Source organism: Oncorhynchus nerka, linkage group LG2 (genome assembly GCF_034236695.1).
Source record: "Oncorhynchus nerka isolate Pitt River linkage group LG2, Oner_Uvic_2.0, whole genome shotgun sequence".
Classification (NCBI taxonomy): domain Eukaryota; kingdom Metazoa; phylum Chordata; class Actinopteri; order Salmoniformes; family Salmonidae; genus Oncorhynchus; species Oncorhynchus nerka.
This window is the reverse complement of record NC_088397.1, coordinates 57,878,406-57,903,635: the sequence shown is the minus strand read 5'-3', so window position 1 is coordinate 57,903,635 and position 25,230 is coordinate 57,878,406. Positions and strand designations below refer to the sequence as shown.

General features: G+C 43.7%; 1 pseudogene; it reads right to left on the bottom strand.

Annotated features, from left to right (window-relative positions):
• LOC115138499 (rap1 GTPase-activating protein 1-like) overlaps positions 1–25,230 on the bottom strand; it is an 83,950-nt pseudogene that overhangs the window by 10,416 nt on the left and 48,304 nt on the right.

Below are 25,230 nucleotides of genomic sequence, written 5' to 3'. Positions count from 1 at the left end.
AGATCATGCAGGACCGTATTTGAACACTTGGGGGCAGTGTAGATAAGTGAGAGGGAAAGAGAGGCCAAAAGAGAGAAGATGTCTATTAGTGTAAGACAGTTCCAGTGCTTCACACTGACAGGAAAGTGTAAAATAAGTCTGAGGTCTGAGAGTGGGTGTTCAGAGGAGAGTGATATAATCCTTCAATGTCTTGCAGGTGCTCAGTAGACTCATCCATGAATGATGTGGGGTGGCAGGTAGCCTAGTGGTTAAAGCCTTGGGCCAGTAACAGAAAGGTTGCTAGATCAAATCCCTGAGCTGACAAGGTAAAAATCTGTCGTTCTGCCCCTGACAAAGGCAGTTAACACACTGTTCCCAGGCCATCATTGTAAATAAGAATTTGTTCTTAACTGACTTGCCTAGTTAAATAAAATGTGTGGCGCTGGATAGAGAGAGAGAAAAGAAAGAGAGAGAGAGAGAGACAGACAAGACAGAGCCAGAGAAGAAAAGAGCATAGTGGCACATGGGTTGCCATGCGAGCAGCGTCATCAGCTCGCTAATGAGAGTCCATTACAGTGTTCTTCAGAGACACATAATCACAGCTCCTCCACTGCCATGGCACACTGTCCTGCCCACACTCCACGCTCAGCCACCCTAATGGTCATTGATGAAGGACATAGAGTCAGATTGCAGGATGCACATTGACAGGGATGCTCCCAACTCCCTGATCCCCGCCTGGTCACATGACACTAAAAGTGGGATGTGATACGGTAACAGCTAATTATGGAATCTTCAACAGCACCAGAGCACTGCCAGAGAGCACTTTCTTTTCTGTGCATTATTTTTCATGTTTGAATACCCAGAATCCCTTCCAGGAAATAATATTCAACCTCTCTCATGCATGTCATGTGCCCGATTAAGCTTGCACCTCGTATAGTGGAGGGTTACCTTAAAGGACTCAAAGAAGCCCCCCCTCCACCCCCATTCTCCAGTTTGTCCTCGTCCCCTCCCAGGCCCATCATGGACTGGCTGTTGATGTGTAGCTCCTCATACAGTGTCTCCAACAGGGCCGACCGTGTGCGCTCCTGACAACAACACACATTACGCCAGTCAGAACTATAGAAATCAATCGTATGTAAACACTTGTGCACTTGTTCCACACACACACACACACACACACACACACACACACACACACACACACACACACACACACACACACACACACACACACACACGTAATGAGTATGTGAACCGACACGATCCAGTCATTCATCATCACATACAGCATCTACAAACACACAAACAGACGTCATAGTAAAGTGGTGCAGCGAGAGCCGTGTGACTCGGCCCCCACACTGCACAGCATGCCGTGGCACGCTCATGCTCTCACCTCCAGCTTGGCAAACTTCTCAGCCTTGTAACAGGCGTACTCCGCATTTATCAGCTTAGTGAACAGGAACTCATGGAACTCATGTCCCTAGAGAGGAAGGGGAGGAGGAAGTGCTACATGAATATGTTGTCCCTCTCATGGGCTCACCTAGTTTATGCATTACTTAGATTCATGACTTCTCACCTTTTTAAAGATGGCCGGGTCCGGTAGAGCGGGTCCAAAGAAAGGCACATCGTCTCTCGCTGTCACAGACACCTGGAGGGGAAGAAGAGCGGTGAAATGTATCCAAATGACAACAGCCCATTATGCTACCACTAAATCACATAACACTGGCTAGCCCCTAAAAACCTTTATGAGGAAGATAATGGGCAGTCAGTTACTGATTGATTTCTAGTAAGGCATATGTAGGTTGCCTTGGGCCAAGTCTCTATGTATTGAAATAGCAGGCTTGAGCAGGGTTATAGACTGTGAGTGTCCCTAGGCTTATAGTACCTTGTACGTGACGGTGTCTGAGCAGGCATTCTCCACCTGCACCACCACATAGGCATGCAGGAAGTTGGAGGCTATCATGTCTGGCACAAAGGGCGTGTTTTCCTCCTGAAACAAGATGGCCACGATGTCGTTGCCTATGTGCCTTTTCCTCTGCAGCTGCAAACACAACAGCACAAACAACAGTGTCACCATTATGGACATAAACTTTACCACTGCATTAAGATCAGCCAGGAACACCTTGATTAATTAAATGGGTAAAAACTCCACTAAATGCATAGTACAGAAACAATTTGTGCTTACTAATTGTAAGTATGAAACATCTCTCTAAAAGCAGTTTTCAAGTAACAATTGCAGTCATGTGCTTATTGAAAGGCATAGGGCAGCCTATAGCCCATTCAGTGAGTGGAGACTAAAAGGGACAGCTCAGTGAGCACCGTCTGGTGTCCATGGACTTTGAAAAGACCTTGACTGGCCTTGATTTCAATGTCCACAGACGTCCCTTCAAATCTGAACCGGACCAAATTTGAACAAATCATAGATGTCTAGGTTTCAGAAGTTTGGACAGTCAGTACACCACAGTACAGTACAGTATAGCACAGCACAGCAGAGTATGATTACTAACACTTCGGTTATTTTAAACAACTATTTGATCGACGTCGGATTAATTATTTGAATTCCATTTCGTTTTCTATGAGCTCAATGCGTGCATTGCGTATAGAGGTAAATTAGATCAAGCTCGAACTGTGCCATGTAGTAGGGAGTTGTAGATTCCAACAGGTGCGGAAAATGTGGTAATTAACTTCAATGACCATAATCCATTGCACGCCTACTTGTCCGGTCTGTATGTTGATTTTAAGCCTGCTACGTTAGTGTGGGGCAGACATGGAGAGGGAGAGGAGAGACAGAAGAATGTGTGATGGAGAGGGATAGAGAGCAGTTGCTTCACAAGGTATCTCTGCCTGAAAATACATGATCTAAATGATTGATAGTTGGTATTCAGCAGTCATAAAAATATGCCTTATTTGCTTCGAAGAACGACTAAAATAGTGATTTTGTCAGACAGCATAGACAGCAGCTCTATAGAGAGATGATGATGATTTGGAATGAAATAATACATTCATGAAATAAAATAAATGTAATATAAACAACAATTGAACATTTTTATTAAAGTAATGTGAATAATTTATGCTTAATAAGTAATGGGCAGTCACTACCATCATGGGACTTATTAATTGTTGTCACGTTCTGACCTTTATTTCCTTTGTTTTGTCATTATTTAGTAGGGGGTGGGCAGTCTGTTTGTTTTTCTATGATTTGGGTATTTCTGTTTTGGCCTAGTATGGTTCTCAATCAGAGGCAGGTGTCATTAGTTGTCTCTGATTGAGAATCATACTTAGCCTGGGTTTCACTGTGTGTTTGTGGGTGATTGTTCCTGTCTCTGTGTTTGCACCAGATAGGGCTGTTTTGGTTTTCCACGTTTGTTGTTTTGTATTATGTTCATGTTTAGTTGTCTTATTAAAAAACATGAATAGAAACCACGCTGCATTTTGGTCCGCCTCTCCTTCACCTCAAGAAAACCGTTACAGAATCACCCACCACAACAGGACCAAGCGGCGTGGTAACGGGCAGCAGCAGGAGCAGCGAAATAAAGACTTCTGGACTTGGGAAGAAATCCTCGACGGGAGAGGACCCTGGGCAAAACCAGGGGAGTGTCGCCGTCCCAAGGTGCAGCAGGAGAAGCGGCAGCAGGAGCAGCGCGAGGAGGAATGGACATGGGAGGACGAATTGGACGGAAAAGGACCCTGGGCACAGCCGGGAGAATATCGCCGCCCCAAAGAGCTGGAGGCGGCGAAGGCAGAGAGGCGCTGGTATGAGGAGGCAGCACGGCGGCGTGGATGGAAGCCCGAGAGTCAGCCCCAAATAGTTCGTGGGGGGTGGCACACAGGAAGTGTGGCGAAGCCAGGTAGGAGACCTGCGCCAACTTCCTGTGCTTACCAGGGGGGCGAGAGAGACCGGGCAGGCACCGTGTTATGCTGTGAAGCGCATCTGGTCCCCAGTGCGTCTCCTTGGGCCGGCTTACATGGCACCAGCCTTGCGCACGGTGTCCCCGGTTCGCCTGCATAGCCCAGTGCGGGCTATTCCACCTCGCCGCACTGGCAGGGCGAACCGGGACCATTCAACCAGGTAAGGTTGGGCAGGCTTGGTGCTCAAGAGCTCCAGTGCGTCTGCACGGTCCGGTCTATCCGGTACCACCTCCACGCACCAGCCCTCCGGTGACAGCCCCCCGCACCACGCTGTCTCTCAGTCTCATCCCTACAGGTGCTCCCACCTGTCCAGCGCTGCCGGAGTCTCCCGCCTGTCCAGCGCTGCCGGAGCCTCCCTCCTCTCCAGCGCTGCCGGAGTCTCCCGCCTGTCCAGCGCTGCCAGAGCCTTCTTCCTCTCCGGCGCTGCCAGAGCCTTCCTCCTCTCCGGCGCTGCCAGAGCCTTCCTCCTCTCCGGCGCTGCCAGAGCCTTCCTCCTCTCCGGCGCTGCCAGAGCCTTCCTCCTCTCCGGCGCTGCCAGAGCCTTCCTCCTCTCCGGCGCTGCCAGAGCCTTCCTCCTCTCCGGCGCTGCCGGAGTCTCCCGCCTGTTCGGCGCTGCCAGAGCTCCCGCCCCTCATCCCAGAGGCGCCAGAGCCCCTCAGCCCAGAGGCGCCAGAGCCCCTCAGCCCAGAGGTGCCAGAGCCCCTCTGTCCCGAGCTGCTGCCCCTCTGTCCCGAGCTGCCGCCCATCTGTCTAGTGGGGTCATTTAGTAGGGTCGCCGTGGTTAGGAAGCCACGGGGGCGGACAATAAAGCGCACTAAGACGATGGTGAAGTGGGGTCCGCGTCCCGCGCCAGACCCTCCCCTATAGGTTAAGGACAGATGCCCACCCAGACCCTCCCCTATAGGTTAAGGTTTTGCGGCCGGAGTCCGCACCTTTGGGGGAGGGTACTGTCACGTTCTGACCTTTATTTTCCTTTGTTTTGTCATTATTTAGTATGGTCAGGGCGTGAGTTGGGGTGGGCAGTCTGTTTGTTTTTCTATGATTTGGGTATTTCTATGTTTCGGAATAGTATGGTTCTCAATCAGAGGCAGGTGTCATTAGTTGTCTCTGATGATTGAGAATCATACTTAGGTATTCTGGGTTTCACTGTGTGTTTGTGGGTGATTGTTCCTGTCTCTGTGTTTGCACCAGATAGGGCTGTTTTGGTTTTCCACGTTTGTTGTTTTGTATTATGTTCATGTTTAGTTGTCTTATTAAAAAACATGAATAGAAATCACACTGCATTTTGGTCCGCCTCTCCTTCACCTCAAGAAAACCGCTACAATTGTTTTATTCTGTGTTACAGTATTCAACCCACATAATGCATAGTACATTTAATGTTAAAACAGAATTTGCGAAACCAATATTGAAAACTGTGATAATTTTCCGAAACTGAACCGACCTTAAAAAGTAGTAATCTCTCAGCACTACTGTCCCTTACTGTACTGTTCTCTAATGTACTATACTCTATTGAATTAAACTCTACTGTACTCTCCTGTATTGAACTAAACTCTACTGTGTTCTGCTGTACTGTGCTGTACAAACTTGTGACACAGACTTCCGGACCGACCAAAATTGGTCTTGTTTGGGAGTGGAGCTCATTACAATAATAAGAAAAAATGTAAAAGACGTATTTTCAATGTCTGTAAAATACTTATTTTCAACTGTAATTCAGAACCAAAAATGAACCTAATTTCAATGTCTGGAAAATCGAATCAAATCAAATTTTATTTGTCACATGCGCCAATTACCACAGAAATTAAAATCAACGTAATCATTTAGAGACAATTCATTATCTAAAACAGTGCCTATCCACAGAGCGTTTGTGAAAATTCGTACTTACAAGCCCTTAACAAACAATGCAGTTCAAGAAATAGAGTTAAGAAAATATTTACTAAATAAACTAAAGTAAAAAATATTTGATTCATTGTTGAGCAGTCTTTTTTTGATTACTTGTTCAGCAGCCTTATGGCTTGGCGGTAGAAGCTGTTAAGGAGCATTTTGAACCTAGACTTGGCGCTCCGGTACCACTTGCCGTACGGTAGCAGAGAGAACAGTCTATGACTTGGGTCACTAGGGTGACTGGAATCTTTGACAATTTTTTGGGCCTCTTTTCAACCTCATTTTGGTCACTGGGAGATCATATTTCCCTGCACTGTGATTATAGGCCTCTACAGCTTAGCACTTGCTCTCTAACATGTTGACTCACTGATCAGTCACCAGTTTGACATGTTAATCTGCACACCCCTGTGAACATTGGGGAGATATTCATGACACCTGTTGATTAATGACATTCCCTGCAGAGCTAAGCTCTGCCATAAAATAGCACAGAGCATATTGATTGTATGCATAAAACAGTAAGGCAAATATTTATTTTTAGGGCTTTAGCTGCTGAATTGCTTTATAGTCCTGTGTTTTGACACTGTGTTTTACACATGAGAACAATCAACCATCTGTTTCAAGCTCTAAAGAAATAAGGACGATGTTGTTATTATCATAGAGGCTATATATCTATTCAATAGTCACACGCACACACACACACAGGGGCCAGATGGTACCAGAACAGCTACTATGCATGAGGGCAGATGGACAACAAGGGAGTGAGCGCTGTCATGTATAACCATGGTGAAACACAGACACTCAATAATGATCTCAACACAGGTTCAACGCCAAGTAAACCTCCACTTTGGACTGCTAGTTGTTTTCCTTCCTCTTCCTCTCAACACATTGTGTCTGTTCATCTTTGCCTGTATCTCTTTGGTGTCACACTGAATCCCCGCTCGTCTTTGCCTACAAGGCTATCTTCTGTGTGCCCACATGGCTCAGCTCTGTTACTCATTCGTCTGCTGAGAATATGGACTCTCCTTGGGAATATTCTCCCAGGGGGGCAGGTGAGGTAGCTAAAATCACTCAAAACAGCAGGATAAAGCATTAAGCCACCAGACTGTCATCAAATTGGAAACTACATGTTGCTCATGCCTAGCTACTCCACACCCATCTTCACGGAAGTTACAACTTGTCATGAAAAATAACCCTTTCAGGTCAAAGCAGACAGGGTCACTGAGGACACCAACAGGAGAAAATAACAGTAAAAAAGCATCATAATTCATGGTGGCTAGTCCCTCAGGCAAAAAATATTTTCCACAGATTTTACAAACCGGTACTTATTACCCAGTTATGTTACTCAATAGAAATTAAGTTGTTAGAATCTACAGTCAATCTACAGCTACTGACAGACATAATGACAAACAGGATAGGGCCTGTGAGTTGACGGAGACAGTTACCTGCTGGGTGTCTCCTTCTGTGTATGGCAGCTTGGTGGACACATGGAACATGATCTCCTTGTTGTGAAAGTTAGTGTAGACTGACTCTGTTCCTGTCTGGCCATGGGTGACGTCCAGTCCCCCTCTGAACCTGCAGAGCCAGTGTGAACCAGACTGTTACAGCAGCAGCACAGGTAGTCTCAGTCTTTGTGCAACCAGACAGCCCATCCACACCACTCTGTCTCATCCATCATGCATTGAATGCTGAAGGGCTTTATTCCCTTCCACTTAATCATAATGTCACTAAGAATATTATATTGCTCTAAATTGAGAGAATAAGAGCAGAACTACAGTAATAAACATAGATGTATTATTTCCATGGCTGAAAGACTGCAGTGTCATCACCCAGGGAGTCATGTCAAAGTAAATTGTAATCAATAAGAGACATGACCAGTCTATCGTCTGCCATGCCAATGCCTTTGCAAGCCCACTCTTACCCTTTGAAGTCATGGAGCTCAATCTTGTCGCCCAGAAACTCCAAGAACTCCACAAAAGCAGGACTCTCGTCGCTGTTCCCAAAGAGCTCCTCCTCAGTGGTCTGCAGGGAGAAATACAAGGCCATGAAGAGGAAGTAAGACATCTGAACTCAACAGTTCCACCGGAGGAAGCACAGAAAGTCCTCTTAGTTTGGGGAGGGAGAAGCTCAGACACCTACAGTCTATTAAAAGTGGCCAAGCTGCCATGCAATGATGAGTAGCACAGTCATAATAATACTCCAAATTCAGGAACCCATCAACTGTTATAAATACAGTATATATGACTTTATATGATTTTACTACCACAGGGTATATACCACTCACCTGGCCAAACTTCTGATAAATGACTCCAAACTTGAAGTTGTTGCTGATGACATGCTCATCAAAGGTGACAATGAGCCTTGAGGCCTGGAAAATGATAGTACATTTAGCAGAGTCAAGGTGAAGGTGACTACCTCTTAGAAAAAAGGGTTCCCTCTGTGGAAAGGGTTCCACATGGAAGCAAAACGAGTTCTACCTGGAACCAAAAGGGTTCTACCTAGTACCAAAAAGGGTTCTACAAAGGGGTTCTCCTATGGGGACAACCGAAGAACCCTTTTAGCTTCTAGATACTGTAGCACCTTTTCTTTTTCTAATAGTGTAGCATCAATGTAGAGCAGTGATGGGGGGACCATAAATAGATGAGAAATACAACATTAATAAATGCTCCTTGCTGGACCAAAATATTAGTGTATAATAAAAAAGTAATAAAATAGTTTGCTACTCCATTGAACATTTCACGATGAATACAGAGCCTACCTTCGGGTAGAGGACTGGGTAAAATCTGTCCACGTTTACCTCTTCAAACACCAGCTGCAAAATAAAAATGTACTTTCAACTTTTCCTCCGGCCATTGCAAATTTATACAATAACTTTTGTTTCAACTCCACATCTAAGAAGTCCCTTTCCAACCATTGTCCACAACATGCCCTCTGCACTCTGTCATCCTACCTTGGCCATCTGGACCACGTTGGGGAACTCGGTCAGGCAGGAGATAGGAATCACATCATGGTGGGTTTTTAATTTGGTCCTAAAATACAAAATGTTAGAACAGTCACATAGATATTCACCATTCTGTTTCTATAGAGGGGATTATATTTGTTTCCCATGTAAAGAACCTTCAACACTTTGGTGCCATTTCAAATCCGTTTCCTTCCCATTTTGTTGACATCTCTGCTGATGCAAATGTGATGCAGAACTATTGTAGATAATCTTTCCTTGAATGCTGTGGAGACACAATGGTGATTTGCATAGCCTGCCTTGCCACAGCCAACTATGAGCAACACAAACTGTTCAGACCGGCACTGTACAAAATTATTCAGGTGGTTAGTAAATTATTCTTGAAAATATCATTATTTTGCCATAAAAACATTTACTTGAATATAATTAGTAATTTACTCTACTTTACCCTAACATTTACTCTAAAAATGATTTCAACATAAGATAAACGCATAATATAAATAACTATTTGTGTGTAAAAACAACTACAAGGGAAATTGTGTTTAACTTACTCAATTTTCATAATATTTCCTTTCATCTTAGGAATTTTAAGTTCTTCTAACAACTTGCCATGTGGCTCTCATTTCAGAGGATTGTGGGTCATTTTGTTTTGTTCAACTTTACGATACTTTTACACAATGTTGTATGCATGTTTGAAGAATGAAAAGCACATTTCTATATTAGTATCAAACATTTTGATATGATTTGAGGTGTAATGGATCATGATGAACGGATATCAAAACCGTTGGGGAAATTGACAATCAATGATGAGACCACCCATTCTCACAATTAGTAACATCATGTGAGCCACTTTTGACAGAGGAAACTACATTAAGCTACAATGCGTTCAGCTTTACCTCCAATTAGTGTTAGTGGAATGAGCACTGCGCTCAACAATTCCTGGATACAAATGTAAAGTGATGAAATATTTAAAGCCATGTTTAACACTAAGACACAATCAATAAAAGGATCTCATCAGAAATATTAAGTAGATCCAATGTACAATATCAGTTCTAGATTTGATAAAATTAGGTTGATCTTCGCCATTTTCTTATGCTGGACTTAATATATTAGTGTTTGTGAAACACCACCACCTGCAAACTGAGCACACTAACTAACACAACTACTCTCAGCCATACACCACCTGCAAACTGAGCACACTAACTAACACAACTACTCTCAGCCATACACCACCTGCAAACCGAGCACACCAACTAACACAACTACTCTCAGACATACACCACCTGCAAACCGAGCACACTAACTAACACAACTACTCTCAGCCATACACCACCTGCAAACCGAGCACACTAACTAACACAACTACTCTCAGCCATACACCACCTGCAAACTCAGGCCACATTGGAATAGAGAGCCTCGTCTCAATATTTTCTGTCTTCATGGGTCATTTCTCAGTATAGGTCTTGAGCCAACTCAGTGAATGTTGGTATTTGACGTAACTGAGGTGGTGACTATACCAGAAGCATGGAAACTGCCCAGCTGATCATTAGACAGCAGGTGGGCCATCCGCTCGCCAGCTTCTTTCTTACATCAAGTGGGAGGAGGATAAACAGCTGCTACTGCTGGAGTCCTCTCTCTAGGGTCGTAAAATTAATTCACAGCTTTTATGGAGCGTTGAGTGCTGCCTCCCGCCTTGCTACTTTATCATTAGTGTTATAACGGGGAGGAGTTGAGAATTTCAGTGGCCTTTGTTTAAGGCTAGAGTGCTAACCCTGAGCTAAATTAACCTCTCTCTGACCACATAGTGGACCTCGATAGGGATGGAAATGTGGACAGGACTGCTTAGAGGCTGAAGCAGACCGATGCCCTCTCCTCTACTCTGGGTCAGGTGTTATTGAGCACTACATGGTGGTCAAGCGCCTGCAGTCCATTATTGACTATACTGTCCTAGAACAGTATTTGTACTGCACACTAGGTGAAGAGAGCCTGAGAGGAGGCCACAAAGGGAGAGAGATACACACAGAGAGAGAGAGATACACAGAGAGAGAGACAGAGAGAGAGAGGGAGATACACAGAGAGAGAGACAGAGAGAGAGAGGGAGAGAGAGAGAGAGAGATACACAGAGAGAGAGACAGAGAGAGAGAGGGAGAGAGAGAGAGAGAGAGAGGTTCATGGGAAAGAAATAGAAGGAAAGAGAGAGAGAGGAAAAGAGCGGCACATGGGGAGAGAAATAAAGAGAGTGCTGGAGACAGAAGAGAATGGGGGAGAACGGCAGTGGGCAATAGAGAAAAGAAACAGGAGAGGAGGTAATGTGTAGAGAGGGAGGTGGCAGGGGAGAGATAAAGATAATTGGTACCTTAGCAACAAGCGGAGGTGCTCCTGGTCCCCGATGACGTCATACTTCATGGAGAAGACCAGGTGGCCCAGGGCAGTGTCCATGGAGTAGTAGTTAAAGTGTTCCTATAGAGACATTACCAGGAGATCCCCTCAGATTACAACTCATTCATGCCTCAGGCACTTGTTCATTAATTCTCTGACTGGCCTAGTCCCCCTCAGCTCCATTGCTCAAACAGACAGAAGCTCCTCCAGCTAACCTAACAGTGGTAAATACAGAAAATACTTTCATTTGTTAGAAACACAGTCTCCCCCCAGGAGAATGAATGGATGTCGGCTCACCCTGTGATGTAAGCAACCTGAGGGAATCTGAGCTAGCAAAAAAACATACTTCCTTCTATTTCCATTTCAGTTTCAATCTATTCCAATTTCAGCTGGAATGAATACTCCAGAAAAACACGAGGAGCAGAATGCTGCCTATAAGACTATGCTCACCTTGCCCATGAACTGTTTCCTGTAGATCTTGGCAATGCTGTTGGTCTCCAGCTTGATGTGGGAGGAAGCACATGGCTGCTGCTCAGGCCCAGGTGTGGCACTGGATTTGTGATTGGTCCCCTCGATCCAGTAGCCTCCAAACTGAGGCAGCAGGATAAGGGGGAAGGGGCTCCTACGGCCCAGGACCTGATATCAACCATGATGACACAGGCTAATGGTTACATGACAATAAACACCATACATGGAATTAAATTCAACAGCAGATAAAGGGTTACCGCACGGTGGGTTCACACAGAATGTTTATGACGTATCACAAAGCTCTATATGCGAGACAGATTTCAGTTTCAGATTGTTTGTACCTCGTGAACGCTGGGGTAAGGGATATAGTCCTCCTCTGTCTGCAGAGAAAATCACATGTCATACTTATGAACAACATTGTTCTATTTCCCATCATAGTGCCCTCATAAATGCAGCATGTGACTGATGTGTTCAAAGCACAATCAATCAATATACAAATGCTCAATCTACAATGCCCATTACTTAAATGAAAGGAACCTACATTACATCAGAGACTGAAACCACTTTAACTCTGAGTGTGCAACCCAACTAAAACAACACCATTTTTAGAGTGGCCAACACAATAAACTTAACAATGTATTCACATCTGAATTATCCCCTATTGTGACACTCAGGGCCTTTATTTTTTAAATTTATTTAACGAGGCAAGTCAGTTAAGAACAAATTCTTATTTTCAATGACAGCCTAGGAACAGTGGGTTAACTGCCTGTTCAGGGGTAGAACGACATATTTGTGCCTTTTCAGCTCGGGGGTTTGAACTTGCAACCTTCCGGTTACTAGTCCAACGCTCTAACCAGTGGGCTACCCTGCTGCCTTGGCAAGCATCCCTTTGTTTGGATACAGACTGTCAACCCGCTGAGGATATGTTACAAAGTCTACCGTTCCTAGACTCACTTTGAGGGGTGGAGGGAGGATGCATCTCTGCTCGTCCATTCTACTGCCCTGTGGAGGGAGATAGAGGCATGCCAGGGGACAGGTGATATACACAGTTCACACATCTGCACAAAATATTAGACTTCTTACTCCAATTTCACTTTAAAAAAAAATGTAATATTCAAGTTCATAATGTATCAAACATTCCTCTATAACGAACCTTGGCATTACAGGTACAAAGGAAAAGAGAGACATGAGAAGCTTTCAGATGAAGGGCAATACATTGTTTCAACATATCAACTAGACATACGTAGCATCACGAGGAAGCAAAGGCGGAGAGAATTCAAATGTAAGTGGAAGAGAAAAGAGAGGGTAGCAACTGAAGCAGAGGAGTGACATTGTGAAAGACAGGGGACAACAGGGAAGGTGTCATCAACAGCCAGATCCCAGACTACACAGACCAGGGGTCTATTCACAGGACCCATGTTCAGAACGTGTTTGGGGCATCGAACAGTACTATATAGAGCAGTGGTGTCATGCAACACTTCTCCGTCGCAGCTTGCTCAAGCGAACAGCAAGACGAGCTTTACAAGACAAATCAAGCAGCACCTCACAGCAAACTACCTTAACTTCCCGCATTTTCTGTATATAGTTGGTTTTGGATTTGCATAATATGCATGATATGTAATTGTTTATGTTCTATTATCTTTTCATATTTTTCTTTTATAGTGTATTATTTTTAAAATGTTTTTATGTTTGTGGACCCCAGGAAGAATACAGTAACTGGGGCTTATGCAACAGCTAATGGAGATACATATAAACACACAGCATTGAGATAATCAGAGTGAGTAAAGTAACTGAAACAGAAGCAGTTAAAAGGCCCAGTGCTTCACACAAGGAGCTAATTGGTCACTGTTCCAACAGGGACAGTTTATAGCTTAGAATTAGTTTTGCTACACATAGAGATCGAGATATTGATAGGCTCTCAAAGGCTGATAGCTCTTTGAGCTGATAACGTAGATAAAGAGGGAATATTCCAATACAACGACCCAGTATGCAGTATAGTAGTAGCACTCATAATTCATCAAACCATCTAAGATCTGTGTCACTTATATACTCTACTTCGCTGTGCTCATCAAATGAATAAGAATATGAGCTGGTTTTGTCTCCTAAACCCTAACAGTGTTACACAACAAATAAATCACAAATGTTGTAAACAGGAAACAGGACGAAGACACTTTCCATCTCGGCCTCTCAGAGCACAGAGGAGAAACGACAAAGAAGACAAAGCAGTGACGATAGTGTACAGCAGAGCTCTCAGACCACTTACTGTACCTGCATCCTCTCGATCATTGCAAATAGGTCCGAGGTCTGAGGGAGAGACAAACCGAAGAGGGAGAGTGGTTTACTGACTGGTAAAATATGCTGGCTCTGCAGTGTTCTTCACATGAGATTTCTCTTGTGTTCATTCCAACCCATTTGTGGATATGGAGCTGGGAGTTCTGTTGATCCAAGTCCTATTTTATTTACAACCGGCCTCTGACTCCTCCATGGCATCGATGTGCTGCACTTCTTTCCCAGGCCTGTCACACCACCCCAGCCCAACTGAGACACCATTCAGTATTCACTGAATTGCTCCTCCACACTGGAAAACAATCTCCTGGAAACACATATATATTCCTCTGAAGGAGTGCAGCCCAGTGCCTCTGAAGGAGTGCAGCCCAGTGCCTCTGAAGGAGTGCAGCCCAGTGCCTCTGAAGGAGTGCAGCCCAGTGCCTCTGAAGGAGTGCAGCCCAGTGCCTCTGAAGGAGTGCAGCCCAGTGCCTCTGAAGGAGTGCAGCCCAGTGCCTCTGAAGGCGGTGGAGGAATATTAAGGCTGCAAACAGCCACTAACCACCTCAGCTGACTTCCTGGCCCTGTGTGTTAACTCTGGGCACTCAAGGTGTGTTGATGAGTGACCGTAATACACTTAGCCCATTAGATCAACATGGAATGGGGAGAGTAGATATAAGTCAGCAAATGAAAACAAATGAGATACCTGGCTTTACAAACTGGTTCTAATATTACCCTCCATCTGCCAGCCCTGTTCATTTCTAATCAATAGAAGTCTACTGTACAACTCCTGCAAGAAGTGAGGCAGAGATCCATCAGATTCATACTCCTCTAACCAAAAATCAACACCAATGCTGTAACCTCTTTACAAACTCCATTCACTATCAGCTCCCATTAACTGCAGGATCCATTCTATCCCAGATAAGAGACATTCATATAGATGCTGGGCAGCTCCACCCTGACCACAACGCATCGGCTAGGGGAGTTACCAATGAAACACTTTGTGAGCTACATAGCCAATGATGAGCGTCACATGGCCAATGATAGCCCAGATTGTTGTGCAGAGAGGCCCTCTCTGTACCATGTAACAAATGTGGAATGAGGTGTCAAGCTGATGTTTCCACATGACAACATACATTTACTATGGTCACACCAGGACTTACTAAAAGGGTGCATACACACACTACTCACATACACACATACTGACCAACATTGGCTTGTCTCAATAAAGCCATGGGTGCAACCCATTGTTCCCTGTGTGAACAAACAGTGTCATATGATACGCTGGCAGATCCTACTGCCGCCTTGAAAACAAACACAAGTGCAAACCAACATGGACCAAATTGCCAGTGTGTATCGGAACCCAATACTAAGATATTACTGTTTTTCATACACAAATATTCACCTCAAAATCTGTGACTGTGCAATAATAACCTAGCCTGCACGTGCAGGATGACTGAACTATCTGCCAGACAAAAACCGACCATTGAGAGGTGCTGACATGATAATGAGTAACAGTGATGGGACTGGAAACTGCACTAAAGACCAACCCTGACCTAATGGCCTCCTATACTCTCAATTGTCTCTGTGGCTACTGTAAACTGTCCTATCGAAACCAAGCAAACCAAATGAGTTGATCACACATCTGTCATGTTCAACCAATCTCTGTGCACATGAGAAATCAACAAATTAATATAAATGATAAGACACAGCTGTGCCTTCAAGTGAGAACAGCTGTTCTGACTGCTACAGAGTAATGTCGATCAGATATGCATTTAGAGTAACACTACACTGAAAGATATCTAAGATCACACTGATCTGCACTACAGTATCACTCAGTCTCTTACTCATTTACAACAGTAGGAATAAATACTTACATCGCTGTGTCGTCTCCTCTGGCCCCGTGTAATAACCGCAGGACTGAGGAACACATGGCCACTCTTAGTCATCCTGAAGTCAGTCATAACTTCAAAATTCAGACTCCCAAAAACAGTGTACTGGTATATTTGTCTCTCTGTGTGTGTAGTGACCAGATGGTCAGAGGCCTGACTACTACTGTCACTTTACACTCTGCATTCTACTGCATCTAAAAACACTACAGGAACTGCTGCTGTGTCTCAGGTCTAAATAGCTCTGCATGCCCATTAGAATGCATGGGTGTGTCTGTGGGTATAGATCTGTATGTACTATATTTGTGTGAGCATGTGCCTGACTGTAAAGATCCTCCCCTTCTCTTCCTCTTTTCACACACTCTGTCTGTTCTCGAGGAAGTAGAGAGAGAGAGAGGCACTGCGTTTCTCCACCTCCCACTGTGAATAACTATGCCTCTCTCTGGCTTATTTGGCCTGCCTCTCTTGCTTTGTGCAGTTCTCTTTTTTTACCCTTTCATATGGTGAAAATACTGTCTTCCTCTTTCTGTTCTCCCCCCCCCTCTCTCAATCCAAAGGGCTTTATTGGCATGGTAAACATATGTTTACACTGCCAAAGCAAGTGAAATAGATAATAAATAAAAGTGAAATAAACAATACAAAATGTACAGTAAACATTACACTCACAAAAGTTCCAAAGGAATAGAGCCATTTCAAATGTCCTCTCTCTCTCTCTCTCTCTCTCTCTCTCTCTCTCTCCCTCTCTCATCTGAGGACAAAAGCACCCTGAACTCATAAACAATCATCAGAGGCCTTTCCCACTCTACGGCATTTCCCCAATAAATGCACATCAAATAAAGCTTGTTTCTCCACCACACACTACAAACAACTACAAAGTCAAATGGTCTAGCTAAATGAATTATCACACTGGTGATTTGTGATGTTTTATTTGTGCTAACAATGACTGTGTTTTTGTATTTAAATGTGTATGCATATCGTATATTTATATAGTATTATACAGAGCGCATTTGGAATTGAGACATAGGTATCAATATGTCTTCCGTGTTCAAATAAAGGTAAAATAAACACTATATTGAATATAACAAGAATACACATTGTCTAAACTATCATACACACGGCTGTCAAACTATGCAAACATACAGTCCACGAGTGCCATAGTCCACACATCCTCTGAGCTAAACACATATCATAAATATACATTCTGTACATACAGTAGTCTGTGCTCAAAACGAGCTTATTTACACTGTAAAGTAAGTCTACCTTCCAGTCTGAATAACGTGTATAAACTGCCTTCCATGAACTGAAGAAGCAAATGCTCAATTTATTGGTGTGCTCTGTAAAGACCATGGTTCTTGATGTTACAGTAAGACCCTCCTTCTTCCTGTATTGAGACACAGCCCTTTTCTCCAGGGGCCTTTATTGACCCTGTGAAAGTTTTAATGGGCCTGGTCTCAGATGACTCAGCAGGCTGCATGAGCCCAAAGAGGGTCTGCTGATTCTGCAAGGTCCAGGGTCTGAGATCAGGGTATCAACATCTCATCTCTTCAACTTTCAGAACAACAAGAAGGGCAAACATTATGTAGTATATTGGGTTGTATGTGTGAGTAAGAGGAAGAGAAAGAGAAATAGGGAGGAGAGAAAGGGGAAGAGTCTAGTTGTATTATTATGTGAAAGTGTACACTTGTGTATTTTATGGAACTCCTCCTCTCTGGTACTCTCCCACTATCACATTTACAACCAATACTGACCTACTTCCTGCCACAGGGAAACACATTTCAGAAACCTCTCAATGAAAACTGATTGGGTTAATTTTCTAATGGCACTGCAGTTGTACAAGAATATGAACACTGTCAGTTCATCCACCAAAATACATTTCTGCAGAGAGAAAATCAACGGACAAAACACTAGAGGGGAGAGTTCTGAGTTTCTATGATGAGGAGGCTATGTATGCAGCATTAAACCTCTAATATCGATTGATGTCTTTATATAAAATGGAGACACTTTACTGTGAAGGACTGTTGTACTGTAGGAAGAGCTTTGAGCGAAGCGTACATTTGCATTAATGGCAGCAGATAAAGTTGGATTTTGTAGGAGAACACACTGTACAGGCCAGGGATGGGCAACTGGCGAACCACGGACCTATAAATACAATTTAAAAAATTCAGACTGGGTATCTAATTACTGTTGGGAGTTAGAGTAGTAGAATACATCAGGTGCAATTTCAACATTTCGTTGTGCATAAGCAGTCACTCAATTAGCCCATGTCAGCTATTGCATTGCATGAAATTAGTTATAAAATGCAGTCTTTTTGTGGGCCCCGCAACTAATGAAGTTGCCCATCCCTGGTATAGGCTCTTTAGAATGTATTACATCTCATTTGTCAGTCTGTATACTCAGACTTTATATTAAATAACCAAACTTGGGTTCTGCAGTAATATCCTAAAAAAGGTAAACCCTGTCGATATTGTAAAGATGTGTGCAAATGTCTGAGAACATATCAGTGTATTATTATTAGACGCAAGGCTACAGGGTAATACAGTGCCTTCAGAAAGTGTTGACATCCCTTGACTTTGTACACATTTTGTTACGTAACAAAGTGGGATTAAAATGTATTTAATTGTCCTTTTTTGTCAACGATCCACAAACAATACTCTGTAATGTAATGTATTATGAAAGATAAAACACTAATATATCTTGGTTAGCTAAGTATTCAACCCCCAGAGTCAATACATGTTAGAATCCCATTTGACATTGATTACAGCTGTGAGTGTTTTGGGGTATATCTCTAAGATCTTTACATACCTGGATTGTACAATATTTGCCCATTATTCTTTTTAAAATTCAAGCTCTGTCAAGTTGGTTGTTGATCATTGCTAGACAGCCATTTTCAAGTCTTACCATAGATTTTCAAACCGATTCAATGTCTTCTTGGTAAGCAAGACTGAACCAGATTTTCCTCTTATTCCTCTTATTGCAAACCGGATGCATGTTTTTGAATATTTTTCCTTCCTTTCACTCCGTCATTTAGGTTAGTATTACGGAGTAACTATCCATCCTAAATGTTCTCTTATCACAGCCATTAAACTCTGTAACTGTATTAAAATCACCATTGGCCTCATGTTGAAATCCCTGTGCGGTTTCCTTGCTTTCCGGCAAACGAGTTAGGAAGGACGCCTGCATTTTGTAGTGACTGGGTGTATTGATACACCATCCAAAGCGTAGCTGACAACTTCACCAGGCTCAAAGGGACATTTAGTGTCTGCTTTTTTGTATTTTCACCCATCCCTTCTTTTCGAGGCATTGGAAAACCTCCCTGGTCTTTGTGGTTGAATCTGTCCTTGAAATTCACTTCTCTACTGAGAGACCTTACTGATAATTGTATGTGTGTGGTACAGAGATGGAGTTGTCATGTTAACCACTATTATTGCACACAGAATGAGTCCATGCAACTTATTATGTGACTTGTTAAGCAAATGTTTATTCCTGTACTCATTTAGGCTTGCCATAACAAAGGGGTTGAATTATTATTGACTCTGTTTCACCTGTCTTTGTGAATGTCTCCACCCCCCTCCAGGTGTCACCCATCTTCCCCATTATTTCCTGTGTGTTCTCTGTTTGTCTGTTGCCAGTTCGTTTGTTTGTTTGTTCAAGTCAACCAGCGTTTTGTGTCTCAGCTCCTGCTTTTTCCAGTCTTTTTTCTCGCCCTCCTGGTTTTGACCCTTGCCTGTCCTGACTCCGAGCCTGCTTGCCTGACCACTCTGCCTGCCCCTGACCCTGAGCCTGCCTGCCACCCGGTACCGTTGCCCCACCTCTGGTTTACTGACCCCTGCCTGTCTTGACCTGTCTATTGCCTGCCCCTGGTGGAATATTAAACTATTGTTTCCTCAACATGGTCTGCATCTGGGTCTTACCTTCATACCTTCATACCTGTCTTATGGCTTGGGGGTAAAAACAGTTGAGAAGCCTTTTTGTCCTAGATTTGGCCCTCCGTATCGCTTAGAGAGAACAGTCTATGACTGGGGTGGCTGGGGTCTTTGACAATTTTTAGGGCATTCCTTTGACACCGCCTGGTATAGATGTCCTGGATGGCAGGCAGCTTAGCCCCATTGATGTACTGGGCCGCAGGCACTACCCTCTGTAGTGCACACTACCCTCTGTAATACGACCTCATGGCTTGGTTTTTAATCTGACATGCACTGTCAACTGTGGGACCTTATATAGACAGGTGTGTGCCTTTCCAAATCATGTCCAATCAATTGAATTTACCACAGGTGGACTCCAATCAAGTTGTAGAAACATCTCAAGGATAATCAATGGAAACAGGGTGCACCTGAGCCCAATTCTGAGTCGCACAGGAAAGGGTCTGAATACTTATGTATTTTTAATACATTTGAAAACATTTCTAAAAACCTGTTTTCACTTTGTCATTATGGGGTATTGGGTGTAGATTTATGAGGGGAAAAAAAGTATTTTATCAATTTTAGAATAAGGCTGTAACGTACCAACATGTGGAAATACTTTCCGAATGCACTGTATGTGGTCATTGCATAACACTTTCCTTTTCCATTTACATCAATTATAAGTAAAAATTAAACTCAAGTGGAAGTTAGAATTCACACTGGATGTGGGAAGTGAATGTAATAAACAAAACTGTCAAAACTGTCAAAACTGTTAAAATCTTAGCTCATTGTCAAATACAAGTAGCATTCAATGGAAACCATGTGGAAACCATGCATACACACAGAGAAGGGATGTGGGCTTAATGATAAAAGGGAAATACTGTAGAAAAGTAATAACCAGCATAGTGAATAGATAAGAGCTCTCTTTCTCAAGCCCCAACATTATATTGAGAGTCCAAGTACACTTTACCTTTATTTCCCTTTACAAGTCCTTTAAGCACTCCAGGTTAGTGCCCTAGGATAGATGCAATAAGGAGCCTCTCTCCCACTGATGCACTCTCACTGCCCTCCCTTGCCTGGGGGTCTACACGCTACCCATTTTTGTTTTCTGACTTGATTACCAGAGCTACTCTGTGTGAGTGCAATGATGTTCCCTCCAACCCTAAATATAACAGTGTGGCAAAGCTTCAGTTAGAAGGCGCCTGATAGGCCCAGGGCCTGAGGGAGAGACGATTCGCTGTGGCTCATCTGATACCAATGAGTTACACAGCAATAACATTGACCCTATTGACCATGAATCAATGACTACAATCGCTACAAGGCTTTTGCATACAAGGACATGAACAGGGATGTTGGTAAGATCAGACAAACTGGGCTGAGGAAGATGGACCTGAATCCCCCATCACCACTGTAACCCATAGCTCACATCACAACTTTCAGCTCACTTCCACCACTTATTCCAACACCAGATCCCTGAACTTCCCATCCCAGACCTGTGGAGAGACCTGACAATGCTTTGGTCACGCCACTCTTCCGTCCACTTCTCTGCAATCATGCTCTCTGATTGACTAAAGGAGTATTCAGTGTGCACAAAAGCCAATTGGCACGGGCCCGGAGAAAATGCATCAGGATCCATTCATTGTGGCTGTCAGCAGCAGACTCCCACATGACCTTCCTCTGGCTAGCCGAGCTGAGGAGCACAAAGAGGCCTCAGTCTCCACTGCAGCATCTGCTCTGGTCTGCTCTCCTCTGCTCTTCACACATCCATCCATCAGAGGGCTTGACTGATGCAGAGGGTAGCAGTGTCTCCAGGACCACCAACACCACCAGAGAGACATCTGTAGGCTGAGGCATTGTGCCCCAGAACACAGCAGTGGGAATATGGACCGATAGACACTATGGCAATACAGTCTGGACCAAGAGAATTTACCGGATACAGTTCTACTGAAGTACTCTGTGATTTATATTCTGCCGAATATGTTTTATACAAGGATGCAATGCATAATCATGGACATTATGCATGACTATAATGGACAGCTTCTTGATGAGGTCACTCACCTATAAACGTGCGCATTACTGCAGACCTAATCATTGAGTGTTCCTCATGTCCAATTGAGTCACAGCACCTGTGTTCATAGAGCAGCATAAATGAATCACCATGAGAGTGAGTGACAGCGGGTTTGCAGAGGTTGAGGAAGGACCACTAGAATCTAGACCACTGGAACTGTTTACCTCACTCTAACACTCCAGTTCTGTAATGTGTGGGTCTTTGAGAGACAGATATTCTTTATGAGACTCTAGCTATGTGCCTATGAAGAGCTGGGATCCGAGAGCCAAAACAGTATGCTATGAAATGTGTATTTCTATATGTACAATTTATAGTATACTTTTTCATTTATTTTTTATTTAAAAAATGTTACCAATTTCGTGGGATCCAATTGGTAGTTACAGTCTTGTACCATCGCTGCAACTCCTGTACGGACTTGGGAGAGGCGAAGGTCGAGAGCCGTGCGCCCCCGAAACATGACCCAGCCAAGACGCACTGCTTCTTGACACAATGCCTGCTTAACCCAGAAGCTAGCCACACCAATGTGTCAGAGGAAACACCGTACACCTGCCGACCGTGTCAGCATGCATGCACCCAGCCTGCCACAGTCGCTAGAGCGTGATGCCGGCCAAACCCTCCCCAAACCCAGACGACGCTGGGCCAATTGTGGGCTGCCCTATGGGTCTCCCGGTCGCAACCAGCTGTGACAGAGCCTGGAATCAAACCAGGATCTCTAGTGGCACAGCTAGCACTGCAATGCAGTGCATTAGACCACTGCGCCACTTGGGAGGCCCAATTTATAGTGACTTCAATGAATACCGGACCCAACCCCGGGAGCTTGTGGCATATAGGCCATCACTCAATGTGAGTGTAGGCTGTCATTGTAAATAAGAATTTGTTCTTAACTGACTTGCCTAGTTAAATAAAGGTTAAAGAAACAACAACAAAAAAAGAAAGAAAGAAAAAAAATATCAGAGCAGACTGTCCATGAGACTGGATCTGGAGCGATCTGATTGGTGACACCTTTCACCTGCACACAGAGCAGCACAAGGGAACACAACACAGAGAGGAGTGGGGATGAATAGAAAACAGGAGAGAAAGAGACAGGTAAGAGAGAGGCTTGTGAAGAGAGGTAAGAAGTCATGGCTGAATAGAAGAGCTGACAGGGTGGGTGCAGTGGGCGGTTTGGACCCCCCTCTTACCTTTGATAACGAGCGAGTGCGATACGAAGGGTGGGAGTGAGACAGCGAGGGCTCTAGTGTGTTAGAGATACGAGGAATCCTTCCATCCTCTTTCCTGTGGGGCACAGAGGAAAAGTCAGAGTCATTGACATTTATATATCATGACTTTATGTGGGTACGATTAGAGTCTATTACAGTTGAAAAATCAGGTTAGGTTGCTTTTGAGTGGAAAATCTCTGGTAGAGATCACATATATGGTAGTGTGAATTCTGGCCATTATAGAGTTCCAAGTTTTGCCCTCACCACATTAGAGAGAGGAACATGCTAACACTGTGGATCATGTGACTGAGCTGAATGTCTTTCCAGTCTCTCAACAGTAAATACTTGGGGTTAAACCAGACTTGTTTTTCTGCCTTGTTCCACTAGCCTACAGTATTGTTTCCTGAGCCTGTGAAGTGGTGAGGACAGGCTATAACTAGGGCTGTCAGGAAACTGGGATGTCTGAACCATTGAAAAATAACTACTAAGTAATTCTAATTGTACTTTCTGAACAACACAGAGGGAAAAGGGAGGTTAAAATCTCCTACTCCCTCCCTCTGTCTGTGCACGTTTTCTCTGGTGACAGGATCTTATTAGCATCCTGGCCAGAGCTGTATACTGAGTCAAAACATGTTACTTCACACAACGTCTCACAAAGCAGTCAACTGCTGGATTGACTGGCAGTCAGGCTTTCAACGGCCCATATACAATCAATTAATGAGCCTCTCTGCATTCTGCACACAAACCTTGAGCAGAGGGCACCATTACTGAGCCTTTAAGCTGGAAACGCTCTATTAACTTTAGCTGTCTCTTCTTGAAAAGCATGTCGAAAAAATGATTTCACCTTAAATTCCTATTTCTAACAACTCAAATAAGAATTTCCAACATTTATTTTTTGCATCTTGATGTTTTTTTTGTTGCAATAACAATGTTCTATCAGGCGGTTAAGCAGTTAGAAGAAGGTCACACCAGCAATGCCATCAGGTGGTGTATAGTGCAATGTGGAGGTACAAATGTTTTAACGTTATAACGTTTAGACGAAATTGGGATCTTTAACGTTAATATTTATTTATTTATTTTCCCCCACAAAATTTGAATCACAGTGAAGCTGGCTCGCCTGCTTTTTCTCTTTGCTAATGATGCAAGTGTGTGTTCAGTCTTCGGTCTGTTGCGTATAGAATATCCTAGCCTATTCTTTGATGACAGGCCCTGCTTTACTGAAGTTGTGAGACATTGTAAGCCAAGAAATTATGAAAAAAAGCATTCCATTGCAAGATTGCCTGAAGATAGGCCTACTGCACGGTTCTGAATCCATCTGCCTGGTGGCTGACATGCTTATAGTGTGTCCCTCCCCACTCTCTCTGTCCCTCGCTAGCTCACTATGAAAGATGCGAGTGCTTGTGTTCTCTGAAGTACTAATCAGTCTCCCCCGTTCCAAAATTACTGAATCTTAGGAGTCGATTCTTAGCGGAAGACGTGTTATTTTTCTACTAAAAAGCTTGGTAAGTCACGGTATTTAACACATTTTAAAGTACGTTTTTAGGAGAGTGTAGGCAGCTCAAGATTATTTGCTTGACTTCTGGTTGCCTAGTGATGGATGTTAGTCCTGCTCCAGAAGCGGCATTCTTTTACAGAAAAGTAAAATGCCAGTTCAGTGGCACTTCAAAACTACGGTATATTCGGAAAGTATTCATACCCCTTGACTTTTTCCACATTTTGGTACGTTACAGCCTTATTCTAAAATGTATTCAATTATTTTGCTCCCCTCATCAATGTACACACAATACCCCATAATGACAAAGAAAAAATATATTGAAGATAAAAAAACAGAAATACCTTATTTACATAAGTAGTCAGATCCTCTGCTATGACACTTGAAATTGAGCTCAGGTGCATCCTTGATATGATTCTACGACTTCATTGGAATCCACCAGACAACCCGCTTGGAGTTTGACAAAAGGCACCTAAAGGACTCTGACCATGAGAAACACGATTCTCTGGTCTGATGAAACCAAGATTGAAGTCTTCGGACTAAATGTCAAGTGTCACGTATGGAGGATTTGTAAGTCGCTCTGGATAAGAGCGTCTGCTAAATGACTTAAATGTAAATGTAAATGTAATGGAGGAAACATGGCACCATCCCTACGGTGAAGCATGGTGGCGGCAGCATCATGCTGTGGGGATGTTTTTCAGTGGCAGGGACAGGGAGACTAGTCAGGATCAAGGGAAAGAAGAACGGAGCAAATTACAGAGAGATCCTTGAAAACGTGCTCCATAACTCTCAGGACCTCAGACTGGGGCGAAGGTTCACCTTCTAACAGGACAACGACACACAGCC